Below are 13,057 nucleotides of genomic sequence, written 5' to 3'. Positions count from 1 at the left end.
TTGAGTAGACAAGAGGGAAGAGTGGGGAGGACGTTGTTTTGCATCTTGGATGCTCACTCAACCACAGCAGAATAGGGCACTGCTCAGTTTTGTGAGGCCCCCTTTTCAGGCCCTAGCTCCTAGACATTTCTATTCACACCCTGGGCCAGAAAAAAAAACACAATGCCTTGAAGCAAAGAACCCAGTCCTGGCAGGATTCATCATCTGCTAACTGAAGAACACTTGGGCGCTAAATAACCAGCAGCAATACTCATGTACTATGTTGAGGGCTATAGGTGAGACTCAGAATTACTAGCTTCAGATGAGACTCATCCTAGCTGTGGTAGCTATTGGATGAGAATCCTTAAGTTTCAGAAAAGTGAAAAAAGGAAAACTAATGTGGGCTTTGTCTTGCACCTAGGTACCAGCTCAGTCACGGTCAGGTAGAGCACAAAGTGGGCTCTTGGGTTCTTCAGTTCCAGGACTTGGCTCTTTAGACAGCATTTCTGGATATTTCCTGGGCCAGAGGGGACCCAGTCCTCTGAAGGGTGACTCGTAGGCCAGACAGCATTCACTTCACCACAAGCTGACTGAAGAGCCCTTGGGCCTTAAGGAGTCATTGGTGGCAGTAGTCTGACAGTACTAACCATGGGCCTGAGGTGGCAGTGGCCATAAAATGAGGCTCCTCTGCCTTTAAAAAAAAAAAGGAGGAAAGAGTGAGAAAGCCTGTGTCTTATGATTTGAGTGCCAGCTCAGCTCCAGAACAATAGAATATCATGTAAATATCTAAGGTCTTTGACTGTAGTCTCTTGCTCTCAGATGGCTCCTCTGAACCCACCCACAGCCTATGAAAACTCACTGCCCTGAAGGAAAGGACATAGGTCTGGGTGGCTTTTGCACCTGTTGATTCTAGAGCCTCAGTGCTTTGACTAAACTTAGGTGGTACCAAGGAAGTGGTTGGGCGAGACTCAGTGCTTTGCTGATTTCATATCTGACCTAGCACAGTCCTGTGAGTGGTGACAACAGGGGTGCTTGTGTCACTTCATCTCCACCTCCAGGTGGCTCAGAAAAGAGAGAGAAAGACTCTATTTGTATTGGAGAAAGTAAGAGAAAAGAACAAGAGTCTCTGCCTTGTTATCCAGAGAATTCTTCCAGACCTTCTACCTCTATGGGTCTGTAAGAACAACAGCATTACTAGGTTTGGGCTCCCCATAAAAACAGATACAGCCCAGAATACAACATTCAAGGTTCTTTGAATATCTGGAGAGCATTCACAAGAAGGACAGGTACAAACAAGCCCAGACAATGAAGATTACAATAAATACATATATCCAAAACAATCCAGGGAAACATAACCTCAAAAAGTGAACTAAATAAGGCACCAGGGATAAATTCTGAGGAAACATAGATACGTGAAATTTCAGACAGAGCATTCAAAGTAGCTGTCTTGAGGAAACTCAAAAAAATTCATGATAACACATAGAATGAATTCAGAATTTTTTTTTCAGATAAATTTAACAAAGAGATTGAAATAATTAAAAAGAGTCAAGCAGAAATTCTGGAGTTAAAAAATGCAGTTGTCATACTGCAGGATGCATCAGAGTCTTTTTAAAAATATTTTACTTTAAGTTCTGGGATACATGTGCAGTACGTTCAGAGTTGTTACATAGGTATACATGTGCCATGGTGGTTTGCTTCACCTATCTACCCATCATTTAGGTTTTAAGCCCCGCATGCATTAGGTATTTGTCCTAATGCTCTCCCTCCCCTTGCCTCCCACCCCCTGACAGGCCCTGGTGTGTGATGCTCCCCTCCCTGTGTCCATGTGTTCTCATTGTTCAACTCCCACTTATGAGTGAGAACATGCGGTGTTTGGTTTTCTGTTCCTGTGTTAGTTTGCTGAGAATAATGGTTTCCAGCTTCATCCATGTCCATGCAAAGGTTTGAACTCATTCTTTTTTATGACTTCATAGTATTCCATGGTGTTTATGTGCCACATTTTCTTTATCCAGTCTATCATTGATGGGCATTTGGGTTGGTTATAAGTCTTTGCTATTGTAAATAGTATGGCAATAAACATAGGTATGCATGTGTCTTTATAGTGGAATGATTTATAATCCTTTGGATATAGATCCAGTAACAGGATTGCCGGGTCAAATGGTATTTCTGATTCTAGATCTTTGAGGAATCACCACACTGTCTTCCACAATAGTTGAACTAATTTACTTTCCCACCATCAGTGTAAAAGCGTTCCTATTTCTCCACAGCCTCACCAGCATCTGTTGTTTCCCGATTTTTTTGGGGGGTGGGGAGGGCACAGAGGCTCCCTCTGTTGCCCTGCTGGAGTGCAGTGGTGTGATCTCAGCTCACTGCAACCTCCACCTCCTGGGTACAAGTGATTCTCCTCCCTTAGCCTCCCGAGTAGCTGGGACTACAGACATGTACGACCACGCCCAGCTAATTTTTGTATTTTTAGTAGAGACAGGGTTTCACCATGTTGGCCAGGATGGTCTCCATCTCTTGACCTTGTGATCCACCCACCTTGGACTCCCAAAGTGCTGGGATTACAGGCGTGAGCCACCGCACCCATCCTTCCTAACTTGTTAATGATTGCCATTCTAACTGGCGTGACATGGTATCTCATTGTGGTTTTGATTTGCATTTTTCTAATGACCAGTGATTATGAGCTTTTTTCATATGTTTGTTGACCGCATAAATGTCTTCTTTTGAGAAGACTCCATTCACATCCTTCGTCCACTTTTTGATGGGTTTTTTTTTTTTTCTTGTAAATTTGTTCAAGTTTCTTGTAGATTCTGGATATTAGCCCTTTGTCAGATGGGTAGCTTGCAAAAATTTTCTCCCAATCTGTAGGTTGCCTGTTTATTCTGATGGTAGCTTCTTTTGCTGTTTAGAAACTCTTTAGTTTGATTAGATCACATTTGTCAATTTTGGCTTTTGTTGCCATTGCTTTTGGTGTTTTAGTCATAAAGTCTTTGCCCATGCCAATGTCCTGAATGGTATTGCCCAGGTTTTCTTCTAGGGTTTTTGTGGTTTTGGGTTTTACATTTAAGTCTTTAATCCATCTTGGGCTAATTTTTGTATAAGGTGTAAGGAAAGGGTCCAGTTTCAGTTTTCTGCATATGGCTAGCCAGTTTTCCCAGCACCATTAATTAAATAAAGAATTTTTCCCCCATTGCTTTTTTTTGTCAGGTTTCTCAAAGACCTGATGGTTGCATATGCGTAATGTTATTTGTGAGGTCCATCAGAGGCATCTAATAGCAAAATTGTCAAGAGAAGAATTAGTGAGCACGAGGACAGGCGATTTGATAATACACAGTCAGAGGAGACAAAAAAAAAAAAAAAAAAAAAGAATAAAAAACAGTGAGGCACACCAGGGGGGATCTGGAAAAGATCCTCAAAAGGGCAAATATCTGAGTTATTGGCTTTGAAAGTGAGGCACAGAAAGAGATAGAAGTAGAAAGTTTATTCAAAATGATAAAAGCAGAGACCTTTCCAAACCTAGAGAAATGTAGTAATATTCAAGTACAAGAAGGTTATGGAACACCATGCAGATTTAACCTAAAGAAGACTTCCTCAAGGCATGTAATAACACAACTCTCAAAGGTCAAGTATAGATAAAGGATTCTAAAAGAAGCATGAGAAAACACACACACACACACACACACACACACACACACACACACACACAATGGTGCATCAATATGTCTGGCAGCAGATCTTTTTAGTAGAAACCTTACAGGCTATGAGAGAGTGGCATGAAATATTAAAAATGCTGAAGGAAAATCTTTCACCCTAGAGTAGTGTATCTAGTGAAATTATCCTTCAAACATTAAACAGAGATAAAGACTTCCCCAGACAAACAAAACTGAGGCATTTTTATCAACACAAGATATGCCCTACAAGTAATACTAAATGGAGTACATAATTCAGGAAGAAAAGAATGTTAATGAGCAATAAGAAGTCATTTGAAGGTAAAAAGATCACTGGTAATAGAAGGTACACAGAAAAACACAAAATATAACACCATAAGTGTGGTGTGTAAACTACTGTTAAGTAGAAAGACTAAATAATGAACCAATAAAAAATAGTAACTTCAACAACTTTTCAAGACACAGTAGCACAATGAGATATAAATTGCAACAACAAAAAGTTACAAAGTGACAGGATGAAGTTAAGGCATAGAGTGTTTATTAATTTTATTTTTGTTTGTTTGTGGTTTATTCATGCAAAAAGCGTTAAGTTATTTTCACCTTAAAATAATAGCTTATAAGATATTAATAGCAAGGCTCCTGGTAACATCAAACCAAGAAAATACAATAAATACATCAAAAATAAAAAGGAAGAAATTAAATCATAATCACCAGAGAAAATCACCTCACTAAAAGAAAGGCAGGAAAGAAATAAAAAAGAAAGAGAAGACCACAAAACAAGCGGAAAGCAAATAATAAAATGGCAGGGTAAGTTCTTACTTTTCAATAATATCACTGAATGAAAATGAACACAGAATTGCTGAATAGATAAAAAAGCAACACCCACTGATTTATTGCCTACAAGAAACATACTTCACCTATATAAAAAAACACAGAGATTGAAAATTTAAAACATTGAAATAGATATTCCATGTCATTGGAAACCAAAAAAGGCCTGCAGTAGCTAAACTTATATCAGACAAAACAGATTTCAAGACTAAAACTACAAAAAGAAATAAAGAAGGACACTATATAATGATAAAGGTGTCAATGCAGCAAGAATATATAACAATTTTAAATATATATGTACCTGATATTGGAACACACAAATATACACAAAAAATATTATTAGAGCTAAAGGGAGAGATGGACTCCAATCTCTGGGGTCTTCAATAGCTGGACACTTCAACACCCCACTTTCACCAATAGACAAATCATCCTGACAGAAAACCAACAGGAAAACATGGGATTTAATCGTCATTATAAATCAAATAAATCAATAGATATTTACAGAACATTTCATCCAATTAATGCAGAATACACATTATTTTTCTTAGTGCATGGATTATTCTTAAGGATAGACTGTATGTTAGGTCATAAAACAAGTGTGAAAACATTCAAAATATTGAAATAATATCAAGCATCTTCTCTGACCACATTGGAATAGAACCAAAAATCAGTTAGAAGAGAAATTTTGGAAATGATACAAATACATGGAAATTGAACAATATGCTCCTGGAATGACCAGGGGGTCAATAAAAAAATTAAGAAAAAAACTTTTAAAAATTATTGATACAGATGATAATGGAAAGAAAACACACCAACACCTATGATATAAAGCAAAAGCAGTATTAAGAAGTAAGTTTATAGATATAAGTGCCTACATCAGACATGAAGGAAAGCTTCAAATAAAAAATGTAGTGATGCATGTTAAAGAACTAGAAACGCAAGAGCAAAGCAAACCCAAAATTAGTAGGGCAAAAGAAATAATAAGTGGAGAAATAAAATTGAAATTAAAAATAACAATACAAGAGATCAACAAAACAAGAAGTTTCTTGTTTGAAATTTAAACAAAATTGATAAACCTTTACCCAGACTGAGAGACGATACAAATAAGTAAAATCAGAAATGAAAAAGAAGACATTACAGCTGCTACTGAAGAAATTCAAAGGATCATTAATGGCTACTATAAGCAACTATGTGTCCATAAATTAGAAAATCTAGAAAAATGGACAACTTCTTAGACCCATACACACTACCAAGACTGAATCAGGAAGAAATCCAAAACCTGAACAGACCAATAACAAGTAATGAGATTGAATCCATGCCAAAAAGTCTCCCAGTAATAAATAAATAAATAAACAAATAAATAAATAAATAAGGGGGTGGAGCAAGATGGCCAAATAGGAACAGCTCCAGTCTCCAACTCCCGGCACGAGCGACACAGAAGACCGGTGATTTCTGCATTTTCAACTGAGGTACTGGGGTCATCTCACGGGAGAGTGCCAGAAAATTGGTGCTGGTCAGCTGCTGCAGCCCGACCAGCGAGAGCTGAAGCAGGGCGAGGCATTGCCTCACCTGGGAAGCGCAAGGGGGAAGGGAATCCCTTTTCCTAGCCAGGGGAAGTGAGACACACAACACCTGGAAAATCGGGTAATTAACACCCCAATACTACGCTTTAAGCAAACGAACACACCAGGAGATTATACCCACACCTGGCCGGGAGGGTCCCACGGCCACGGAGCCTCCCTCATCGCTAGCACAGCACTCTGCGATCTAACCGCAAGGCAGCAGTGAGGCTGGGAGAGGGGCGCCCGCCATTGCTGAGGCTTAAGTAGGTAAACAAAGCTGCTGGGAAGCTCGAACTGGGTGGAGCTCACAGCAGCTCAAGGAAACCTGCCTGTCTCTGTAGACTCCACCACTGGGGACAGGGCACAGCTAAAAAACAACAGGGGAAGCAGCAGAGGCCTGTGCAGACCCAAACGACTCTGTCTGACAGCTTTGAAGAGAGCAGTGGATCTCCCAACATGGAGGTTGAGATCTGAGAACGGACAGACTGCCTGCTCAAGTGGGTCCCTGACCCCTGAGTAGCCTAACGAAATGAAGGCAGAAATAAAGATGTTCTTTGAAACCAATGAGAACAAAGATACAACATACCAGAATCTCTGGGACACATTTAAAGCAGTGTGTAGAGGGAAATTTATAGCACTAAATGCCCACAAGAGAAAGCTGGAAAGATCTAAAATTGGCACTCTAACATCACAATTAAAAGAACTGGAGAAGCAAGAGCAAACACATTCAAAAGCTAGCAGAAGGCAAGAAATGACTAAGATCAGAGCAGAACTGAAGGAGATAGAGACACAAAAAACCCTCCAAAAAATCAATGAATCCAGGAGTTGGTTTTTGAAAAAATCAACAAAATTGACAGACCGCTAGCATGACTAATAAAGAAGAAAAGAGAGAAGAATCAAATAGACGCAATAAAAAATGATAAAGGGGATATCACCACGGACCCCACAGAAACACAAACTACCATCAGAGAATACTATAAACACCTCTATGCAAATCAACTAGAAAATCTAGAAGAAATGGATCATTTCCTGGACACTTACACTCTTCCAAGACTAAACCAGGAAGAAGTTGAATCCCTGAATAGACCAATAGCAGGCTCTGAAATTGAGGCAATAATTAATAGCCTACCAACCAAAAAAAGTCCAGGACCAGACGGATTCACAGCTGAATTCTACCAGAGGTACAAGGAGGAGCTGGTACCATTCCTTCTGAAACTATTCCAATCAATAGAAAAAGAGGGAATCCTCCCTAACTCATTTTATGAGGCCAACATCATCCTGATACCAAAGCCTGGCAGAGACACAACAAAAAAAGACAATTTTAGACCAATATCCCTGATGAACATCGATGCAAAAATTCTCAATAAAATACTGGCAAACCGGATTCAGCAGCACATCAAAGAGCTTATCCACCATGATCAAGTGGACTTCATCCCTGGGATACAAGGCTGGTTCAACATTCGCAAATCAATACACGTAATCCAGCATATAAACAGAACCAAAGACAAGAACCACATGATCATCTCAATAGATGCAGAAAAGGCTTTTGACAAAATTCAACAGCGCTTCATGCTAAAAACGCTCAATAAGTTCGGTATTGATGGAACGTACCTCAAAATAATAAGAGCTATTTATGACAGACCCAAAGCCAATATCATACTGAATGGGCAAAAACTGGAAAAATTCCCTTTGAAAACTGGCACAAGACAGGGATGCCCTCTCTCACCACTCCTATTCAACATAGTGTTGGAAGTTCTGGCTAGGGCAATCAGGCAAGAGAAAGAAATAAAGCGTATCCAGTTAGGAAAAGAAGAAGTCAAATTGTCCCTGTTTGCAGATGACATGATTGTATATTTAGAAAACCCCATTGTCTCAGCCCAAAATCTCCTTAAGCTGATAAGCAACTTCAGCAAAGTCTCAGGTTACAAAATCAATGTGCAAAAATCACAAGCATTCTTTTTTTTTTTTTTTTTTTTTTTTTTTTTTTGAGACGGAGTCTCGCTCTGTCACCCAGGCTGGAGTGCTGTGGCCAGATCTCAGCTCACTGCAAGCTCCGCCTCCCGGGTTCACGCCATTCTCCTGCCTCAGCCTCCCGAGCGGCTGGGACTACAGGCGCCCGCGACCTCGCCCGGCTAATTTTTTTTTGTATTTTTTAGTAGAGACGGGGTTTCACCGTGTTAGCCAGGATGGTCTCGATCTCCTGACCTCGTGATCCGCCCGTCTCGGCCTCCCAAAGTGCTGGGATTACAGGCTTGAGCCACCGCGCCCGGCCTCACAAGCATTCTTATACACCAGTAACAGACAAACAGAGAGCCAAATCATGAATGAACTTCCATTCACAATTGCTTCAAAGAGAATAAAATACCTAGGAATCCAACTTACAAGGGATGTCAAGGACCTCTTCAAGGAGAACTACAAACCACTGCTCAGTGAAATCAAAGAGGACACAAACAAATGGAAGAACATACCATGCTCATGGATAGGAAGAATCAATATCGTGAAAATGGCCATACTGCCCAAGGTTATTTATAGATTCAATGCCATCCCCATCAAGCTACCAATGAGTTTCTTCACAGAATTGGAAAAAACTGCTTTAAAGTTCATATGGAACCAAAAAAGAGCCCGCATTGCCAAGACAATCCTAAGTCAAAAGAACAAAGCTGGAGGCATCACGCTACCTGACTTCAAACTATACTACAAGGCTACAGTAACCAAAACAGCATGGTACTGGTCCCAAAACAGAGATATAGACCAATGGAACAGAACAGAGTCGTCAGAAATAATACCACACATCTACAGCCATCTGATCTTTGACAAACCTGAGAGAAACAAGAAATGGGGAAAGGATTCCCTATTGAATAAATGGTGCTGGGAAAATTGGCTAGCCATAAGTAGAAAGCTGAAATTGGATCCTTTCCTTACTCCTTATATGAAAATTAATTCAAGATGGATTAGAGACTTAAATGTTAGACCTAATACCATAAAAACCCTAGAAGAAAACCTAGGTAGTACCATTCAGGACATAGGCATGGGCAAGGACTTCATGTCTAAAACACCAAAAGCAACGGCAGCAAAAGCCAAAATTGACAAATGGGATCTCATTAAACTAAAGAGCTTCTGCACAGCAAAAGAAACTACCATCAGAGTGAACAGGCAACCTACAGAATGGGAGAAAATTTTTGCAATCTACTCATCTGACAAAGGGCTAATATCCAGAATCTACAACGAACTCAAACAAATTTACAAGAAAAAAACAAATAACCCTATCCAAAAGTGGGCAAACGATATGAACAGACATTTCTCAAAAGAAGACATTCATACAGCCAACAGACACATGAAAAAATGCTCATCATCACTGGCCATCAGAGACATGCAAATCAAAACCACAATGAGATGCCATCTCACACCAGTTAGAGTGGCAATCATTAAAAAGTCAGGAAACAACAGGTGCTGGAGAGGATGTGGAGAAATAGGATCATTTTTACACTTTTGGTGGGATTGTAAACTAGTTCAACCATTATGGAAAACAGTATGGTGATTCCTCAAGGATCTAGAACTAGATGTACCATATGACCCAGCCATCCCACTAGTGGGTATATACCCAAAGGATTATAAATCATGCTGCTAGAAAGACACATGTACACGTATGTTTATTGCGGCACTATTCACAATAGCAAAGACTTGGAATCAACCCAAATGTCCATCAGTGACAGACTGGATTAAGAAAATGTGGCACATATACACCATGGAATATTATGCAGCCATAAAAAAGGATGAGTTTGCGTCCTTTGTAGGGACATCGATGCAGCTGGAAACCATCATTCTTAGCAAACTATCACAAGAAGAGAAAACCAAACACCGCATGTTCTCACTCATAGGTGGGAACTGAACAATGGCATCACTTGGACTCGGGAAGGGGAACATCACACATCGGGGCCTATCATGGGGAGTGAGGAGGGGGGAGGGATTGCACTGGGAGTTATACCTGATATAAATGACGAATTGATGGGTGCTGACGAGTTGATGGGTGCAGCACACCAACATGGCACAAGTATACATATGTAACAAACCTGAACGTTATGCACATGTACCCTAGAACTTAAAGTATAATAATAATAAATAAATAAATAAATAAATAAATAAATAAATAAAAGTTAAAAAAGAAATCTGGGACCCAATGGCTTCAATGCTGAATTCTATCAAACATTTAAAGAATAAATAGCAATTTTGCTTGAACTATTCTGAAAAATAGAGGAGGAGAGAATATTTCCAAACTCATCTATGAACCTAGTATTGCCCTTATAACAAAAGCAGACAAAGACATGTGAATAAAAGACCACTACAGGCTAATATCTCTGAGAAATAATGAAGCCAAAATCTTAAAGAAAATATTGGGAAACCAAATTCAAAAATACGTTACAAAGATCATTCTTCATGACCAAGTGGGATTTATCTATGTGATGCAAGGATGGTTCAATATGCACAAATCAATTAATGTGATACATCATTTTAACAGAATGAAGGACAAAAATCATAGGATTGATTGGCAGTGTCCCACCTGTCTGCTCCTCACACCCTGCCAGGTTGAGACACTCCCCATTTTTCCCCACGCAGCCATGGTTCAGCTGTTTTTCCCAGTCACCAGTGACTCTGCCAGCTAAAACTCAGACTACAGTCTGTGTCACTACAACCTGCTCCAAAGCACCCTGCTCATTTACAATAGCTTTGCCCAGTTTCTAGTTTAGGAGAAGAGGTATGATAAGGAAATGCTCAATGTGACCCCAGAGGATTGGTCTTTCTGTTTCAAGGGTTTGGCACTGGATTTAGAAGACGAGAATTTCATTAAATTTGCAGATAATGGCACTCTTCTCAGCGAAAGCCATGGCACCAATATGCTGACTCCAGAGGTGCTGGCAAAGGCATATGACAAGAAGGAATGGAAGCAGTTCTTGTTGGACACTGGAATGGCTTGCCACTCAGGAGAGTACTGTTTTATGATAACTACTTTGACCTTCCAGTAACTTTTTGATGTGCCAGAGTGGTGGACTACTTAACAAAACCAAACAGTGATCAAAAACTCTTTTATTTTTGGAAGGATATATTTGCTGGTATTCAACACAATTACAAAATGTCAGCTTTTAAGGAAAATTGTAGTATATATTTTCCAGAAATAAAAAGAGATCCGGGCAGATATTTATATGGTTGTCCTGAATCTGTTAGAAAAACGGCTTCAACAGCTAAAGAATGCTGGGAAAACGATTATGTTAATTACCAGTTCTCACAGTGATTATGATAGATTTCTCTGTGAAGATGTCATTGGGAATGATTTTGAAGCCCTTTTTGACATTGTGATTACAAATGTGTTGAAGCTTGTTTTCTTCTTTCATTTACTACGTCAGAGGCCTTTCCAGAGACTCAAGAATAATGAAGAGCAGCAGGCACTGCCATCTCTATACACCTGGCTGCTACCCCAAGGGAATGCTATCCACCTCTATAAAGTTCTGAAGAAAATGACTGGCAAACCTGAGCCCAAGGTTGTTTATTTTGGTGACAGCATGCATTCAGATGACAGTCCTTATCCTGGAGGCACTGAGAGGGGATGAAGTGGCTCATCACTACAATGGGAGACAGTCCTCATCCTGGAGGAACTGAGAGGGGATGAAGGCATGAGGTGTGAGAGGCCTGAGGAGTGACGGCCTCTAGGAAAGGAAGGAAAATATAAGGGACCAAAGGAAAAGCCTTTAAATAGTTCATCTAAAAAATTGGGCTCTTTATTGATACTGAAAAATACAGAATACTCCTTGGTTTATACATGGTCATGTAAAAGAATCAGTACTTACAGCACTATTGCAATTCCACGTATTGAAACAATTGCAGAATTGCCTCTGAACTACTAATTTATAAGATTCTCTTCAAGCAATTTGAAAACACCTGGCTACTATTCAAATCTTCCATTGGTCTTATCAAACGATGAGACACTGATTATCAACTAAGCTATCTATGGAGAAAAGAAGAACAATATATGCAGTAAAAAAAAAAAAAAAAAGTTAGTTTTCAAAAAATACCGTAAAAGGCTTTATAAGAACAAGTTTTTAATGAAAAGTCACCAATAAGTTGATATTTGTCCACAGGCCTCTTTTCTATATAAATTATCTTGATGTTTAGCAACTCTTATTATGTTAAAATCTCTGTATCTTAGAACTTAAGCAACCTTATTGGTGTTTTCTATACCATGAGTTTTGAGATAAGAATTCACCTGATTAGATACACACACACACAGAGAGAGAGAGAGAGAGAGAGAAAGATACACACACACATTTACACATATGCCTAGTCCAATCATTCTCAAAGTGTGGTCCACAGACCAATAGCATAGTGTTACCTGAGAACTTGATAATACAACTTTGTAGGCCTCACCCTCCCAAACCTACTGAATCAGAAGCTCTGAGAGTGAGGCCTACCAATCTCTGTTTTAACAAACTCTTCAGGTGATTCTGATTCACACTACAGTTGTAGAACCACTGATTAGACCACATCCTACAGAGACTGGTTTAATTGATTTGGGTAAATATAAGTGAGCATTGATATCTCTTATATGTCCCAGGAAAGTGCATCCAGAATTGACAGCAACTCGTCTATACCAATTCCTTCAAGTAATAACCAAGAACTCTGAATCCAGTGAGATTAAGTAATTTTTCCAAGAAATTAGGTTTTACACTATTCCTGTGTTTTCCAAAACAAGAAAATAAAGAGACATGATTTCTTCTGAGATCATTCAGCCAGCACAGAACAGTGATAGTCTAGAAGTCAACTATCTCAACCTCCATTGTTACTCATTAGGTTTTTTCCCCTCTAATAATGTTAAAGGCTATTTAATGTATTTTCATCAACTTTAAGCCATACATATTCAATGGAGACAAAAATTGGTTATGAAAGAAAAACATATTAGAGACCTGGTCTTGGGCCTCCAAAATCACTAAGGAAAAACTAAGGTGGGAACTGCATAGGGCAATCCTG

At 39.4% G+C, this 13,057-nt stretch overlaps 1 pseudogene; it reads left to right on the top strand.

The window, feature by feature from the left end:
* Positions 1 to 12,033, top strand: part of LOC104675611 — a 30,633-nt pseudogene extending 18,600 nt beyond the window's left edge.
* The last annotated feature ends 1,024 nt before the right edge of the window (positions 12,034 to 13,057 follow it).

Source organism: Rhinopithecus roxellana, chromosome 7, assembly GCF_007565055.1.
Source record: "Rhinopithecus roxellana isolate Shanxi Qingling chromosome 7, ASM756505v1, whole genome shotgun sequence".
NCBI classification, from domain to species: Eukaryota; Metazoa; Chordata; class Mammalia; order Primates; family Cercopithecidae; genus Rhinopithecus; species Rhinopithecus roxellana.
The sequence above is the reverse complement of the archived record's forward strand: the minus strand, read 5'-3'. Positions and strand labels throughout refer to the sequence as shown.